The sequence below is a fragment of the Mustelus asterias genome, unplaced genomic scaffold (genome assembly GCF_964213995.1).
Source record: "Mustelus asterias unplaced genomic scaffold, sMusAst1.hap1.1 HAP1_SCAFFOLD_433, whole genome shotgun sequence".
Lineage (NCBI taxonomy): Eukaryota > Metazoa > Chordata > Chondrichthyes > Carcharhiniformes > Triakidae > Mustelus > Mustelus asterias.
In genome coordinates, this window is record NW_027590388.1 from 336341 (window position 1) to 342034 (window position 5694).

A 5694-nucleotide genomic window follows, 5' to 3' on the forward strand; every position below is an offset into this window, starting at 1 on the left:
AAATTATTCGAAGGAAGATGAGAATGATGCATTAATGATTGAGCAGAAATCATTGCTCCTTAGATGTTTGCTGGACGACCACTTTTAAATGTTGAAGTTGAAGATAAGTTGAGAAATCAAGTTGAAAGAAATGTTTTTTGTCTTGTATTAATTGACATGGGCTCTCAGTGTAACCATTAGAACCTGCAGCAACACAGTGGGGGTGAACATTGCGGTCAGGCCAATTGGTGGCGCTATGTTGTCAGTTGTTCCTGTAGTGTAGTGGTTATCACGTTCGCCTAACACGCGAAAGGTCCCCGGTTCGAAACCGGGCAGAAACATTAATTTACTCATTCATTGTGAGAGTAGTTTTGCATGGTTTCAGTTTTTGCTGCACCTCTTCCGAATCTCGATGTTGCAGCCATATTATCTTTGCTCTAAACTCGGCCACAAATGCTCTCAGCAAAATCAGAAATGCTGTAGTTTAAGACGCAATGAGGAAATAAATGTGTGTATTTGGACACCGTGCGCATATCAGCAACTTGTTCAAACCACAAGAGAATTTAATGGTTTTATAAATGCAGACTAACATAGTTAATCACCATCTGAAACATGTCAAATAGTATTGTGTGCTCATAAAGACAGACACAAGTGAAACTGTAAATGAACTAGAGGAAATGGCAGACATTGTCCAGAAGCATCTTTTTGAAATTGTTCTTCATAATAAAGAAATAGGAAAAAGCACTCAGGCAGATGAAGAAATCGAGACTCAGTGTAGATCTGCTGGACTTTCCTATAGATGAACGGGATTTAAGCACCAGAATATTTCACACGCAGAATAAAGAGGGATCAAGTATAACTGACAGATCATTCTTAAATCTCTTCCCTTTAAAGATATCTGATTTTGTTTAAAAGCTGACTGTCTCAAATAAGCACCATGGGATGTGTATTACCCAGTGACTCAATTTCTTTTATTGGTCAGTCATGTTTGCAATTCAATGTTTCATATTCCCGAGATATTCAATTCAGAATGAAGACGTATGTATTAAATACATGTATTAATATTTAATATCGAATAACGAAACAAATATTGAGTAACCAGCCAACGATTCAAGTCTGGATGACCCTTCATCAGAGCTAAGAGCAAAGAAAAGCAGAAAAGATTTAAATTATGGGTGGAAGGGTGGAAGGGGGGTGCTGTAATTGGACAAAGGGAATGCAAATGAGGATAAAGATGGCTGAGAGAGATGCTAAAAATGTCCATTAAGCGATCAGAATAGCAGAGCAGAGGTAAAGGTGGTTAAGGCAGTTGCCCTGAAAGAGGAGTGGGGGGCGGGGGGGGGGGGGGGGGGAGGAGGGGGGGGCGGGGGGCGTTGGTGGGGGGTGGGGGGAGAGGCAAGAAGGAGAGCAGGAATGAAGAAATGGAAATGAGAAAGAAGTATGATAAAAATGGGTAAATGAGATGAAGAGAAGAAACAGAATGAAATAAAATAAATGGAAAGGGGATAAAGGTGGCGGGGAGAGTTCATGCTCTGAAGTTGTTGAACTCAATGTTTATTCCAGAAGGCTGTAAAGTGTCCAATTGGAAGATGAGGCACTGTTCCTCCAGTTTGCGTTGGGGTTCATTCAAACATTGCAAAAGGCCAAGGACGGACATGTGGACAGGAGAGCAGGGTGGGGTGTTGAAGTGACAAGAACTGGAAGTTCTGGGTCCTGCTTGCAGACGGACTGAAGGTGTTCAGCAAAGCGATCACCCAGTTTGTGTTTGGTCTCTCCAATGTAGGAGAGTAGACTTCATGGGGAGGAGCGAATGCAATAGACTAGACTGAAGGAGATGCATGTGAATCGCTGCTTCACCTGAAAGGGGTGTTCAGGACTTGGGATGGTGAGCAGGGAGCAGGTAAAGGGACAGGTGTTGCACCTTCCACCATTGCATGGGAAGATGCTGTGGGCAGGGGATGGGATGTTGGGTGGGATGGAGGCGTGGACCAGGCTGTCCCAGAGAGAACCTTCCTTGTGAAATGCTGTTGGGTGTGAGTGGTGAGGTGAAGATGTGTTGAGGAGTGGCTTCATGCTGGAATTGGCAGCAATGGCGGAGGATGATACTTTGAACACGGAGGCTGGTCTCTGATCTGGTAAAAAGCATGAACAAGGGGAGCCCTGTCCTCTTTCTAGGAGGGATTATGTGAATGCCAAATCTTTCCTGATTTGTATTATTCTTATTGTGATGTAACCTATAGATTGTAGGACTCCTGTGAAACTGAATGCGAGTTGTTTTCTGCACAGATAGCTTTGAAATTTGCTGTTGAGTGCAATGAGGTTGGGTTCAACGCCTGCAATGTTCTGCGAACGCTCCACAATTTAAAAATAAGTCTTTAATTCCAAACTGCGGTCGCAAACAATGGGTATATTCCCATTACCATGACATTAATTGTATCGCAGCTTGATGTATTTCCATTCACTGGCTTCCAGCGCACCACCGACTGGTGGAGCAAGACCACAAAGTGGCATGATTGTCTTTTGGAAGAATGAGTCGAGTACGGTTCTGTGCTGGATCTGCCTGACAGATTGGATTCTGCAGTTGTTTTCTCCACTGCTGCTGGAAACAGTTAGGTGGTGGTTTCATCTGAGGTTAACTTGGTTTCCTCTGTGTGTGTGTGTTTGAGAAGCTGACAGCTCAGTTAACATCTTGCCATTAGGCAATCCTCAATCGTCTCGGGCTCATTCCTCCAGTGTAAGCAGGTTTTTGCACGAAAGTGGACCTTCTTTCTATCACTGTGCGTCTGAACGCGCAGTAATAAACGGCAGCATCAGTCTGGCTCAGGTCCAATATATTTAAACTCATGAATTTGTTCGAGGCCTGTAGATCCACATAGAACCGACTTTTAAAAACATCTGCGTTATCTTCATAACCATCAGGATCTTTCCGCAGAATAAAGACGGGCTGCGTGTCCGGAAGTTGTCGGTACCAGTACAGCCTATAGTCGCTCTCTGTGGTTTGATAGTCACAGGTCAAGGTCACGATCTCGCCTTCTCTCTTAACATCTGATGAGAGCGACTGGGTGACAGAATCTCCATGACTCAGGTCTGAAAATAACAAAACAGAAAATGTTCAGACGGGCGAATCATGAAAGAGACGGTCTGGAACCAAGCTGGGAAATGTGAGAAACGGTGCAATGTATTTTTCACATAATTACTGTTAGGAATGGTCCCCACATTACCCACACACCGACCAGCCACATTGTCGCTGTGCGCTCTGTAGAAGGGGAGCTGGGTGTTTGATTTCATCAAGTCTAATGTTTGCCCTCAATAATCAGCTTCCTGTTTCCGGATGTTCTCAGCTCCCTCCCTTCTGTCCCCAGTAATGCTGTGTGACACCCAAGGTGGTGAGATAGCAGACAGTAAAAAAAACGCACCGTGAGCTGGATGACAATCACTATTTGTTAAGAAGGCATATGGTGTCTTGGCGTTTATTGGTAGGGGGATTGAATTTAGGAGTCGTAGCGTTATGTTGCAACTGTACACAACTCTGGTGCGGCCGCACTTGGAGTACTGTGTGCAGTTCTGGTCCCCACATTACAGGAAGGATGTGGAGGCTTTGGAGAGGGTGCAGAGGAGGTTTACCAGGATGTTGCCTGGTATGGAGGGGAGATCCTATGAGGAGAGGCTGAGGGATTTGGGATTGTTTTCGCTGGAAAGGCGGCGGCTAAGAGGGGATCTTATTGAAACATATAAGATGATTAGAGGTTTAGATAGGGTGGATAGTGATAGCCTTTTTCCTCTGATGGAGAAATCCAGCACGAGGGGGCATGGCTTTAAATTGAGGGGGGGTAGTTATAGAACCGATGTCAGGGGTAGGTTCTTTACCCAGAGGGTGGTGAGGGATTGGAATGCCCTGCCAGCATCAGTAGTAAATGCGCCTAGTTTGGGGGCGTTTAAGAGATCCGTAGATAGGTTCATGGACGAAAAGAAATTGGTTTAGGTTGGAGGGTCACAGTTTTTTTTTTAACTGGTCGGTGCAACATCGTGGGCCGAAGGGCCTGTTCTGCGCTGTAATGTTCGATGTTCTATGTTCTATCCTTACAGAGAGAACTTGCAGATTTAACGATTGACTTGGGGAAGAATGTAGAAAAATGGGGTGTAGGAATATGGGAACAGCAGTAGGCCATTCTGCCCTTCGATTCTGTTTCGTCATTCAGTTAGATCAGGACTGATAAGCCTGAACACCACTTTCTGGCGCTATCTGCATCGCCCTTGATGAGATTTTGCTCCTTAAAGCTATTGATTGAACATACTCAACAATTGACATTCCACAAAGCCCGTTAATTTTCTTATTTTCTGTGACCCGGAAGCTAAGGAAGGCTAAATAGCTCTGCCATTTTATTTTTTAAACGTCCATTAGCCTTATTATAAGGACAGTTTCAATCGTGAATCCAGTGAAAGTTTGTTCTGTGTGCGGGACATGGGTGCCACTGGTTGGCCAGCATTTATTGTCCATCACTAGTTGAGAATCAACCACATTGCAGTGGCTCTGGTGTCACATGTAGGCCAGACCAGGTAAGGAATGCAGTTTTTCTTCCCGAAATTACATTAGTGAACCAGATTCTTAATTGTACATAGAACATAGAACATTACAGCGCAGTACAGGCCCTTTGGTCCTCGATGTTGCGCCGACCAGTGAAACCAATCTAAAGCCCATCTAACCTACACTATTCCAATATCATCCATATGTTTATCCAATGACCATTTAAATGCCCTTAATGTTGGCGAGTCCCCTACTGCTGCAGGCAGGGCACTCCACGCCCTTACTACTCTCTGAGTGAAGAACCTACCTCTGACATCAGTCCTAAATCTATCACCCCTCAATTTAAAGCTATGTCCCCGCGTGCTAGCCAACACCATCCGAGGAAAAAGGCTCTCACTATCCACCCTATCTAATCCTCTGATCATCTTGTATGCCTCTTAACCGTCTTCTCTCTAATGAAAACAACCTCAAGTCCCTCAGCCTTTCCTCATAAGACCTTTCCACCATACCAGGCAACATCCGAGTAAATCTCCTCTGCACCCTTTCCAATGCTTCCACATCCTTCCTATAATGCGGCGACCAGAACTGCATGCAATACTCCAAGTGTGGCCGCACCAGAGTTTTATACGGCTGCAACATGACCTCCTGGCTCCGAAACTCAATCCCTCTACCAATAAAAGCTAACACTCCGTACGCCTTCTTAACAACACTATCAACCTGGGTGCCAACTTTCAGGGATCTATGCACATGGATACCGAGATCTCTCTGTTCATCCACACTACCAAGTATCTTACCATTAGCCCAGTACTCTGTAATCCTGTTACTCCTTCCAAAGTGAATCACCTCACACTTTTCCGCATTGAACTCAATTTGCCACCTCTCAGCCCAGCACTGCAGCTTATCTATGTCCCTCTGTAACCTGCAACAACTTTCCGCACTGTCCACAACTCCACCGACTTTAGTGTCATCCGCAAATTTACTAACCCATCCTTCCAAGCCTTCATCCAAGTCATTAATAAAAATGACAAACAGCAGTGGCCCCAAAACAAATCCTTGCGGTACACCACTAGTAACTGAACTCCAAGGTGAACATTTCCTATCAACCACCACCCTCTGTCTTCTTACAGCGAGCCAATTCCTGATCCTAACCGCTAAATCACCCTCAATCCCATGCCTCCGTATCTTCTGCA

The 5694-nt window shown here is 44.9% G+C and overlaps 1 non-coding gene across 1 annotated transcript; it reads left to right on the forward strand.

Annotated features, from left to right (window-relative positions):
- Positions 1–247: 247 nt before the first annotated feature.
- Positions 248–320, forward strand: trnav-aac (transfer RNA valine (anticodon AAC)). Its single transcript has one exon. It is a non-coding gene; the product is annotated as a tRNA-Val (tRNA).
- Positions 321–5694: the final 5374 nt, after the last annotated feature.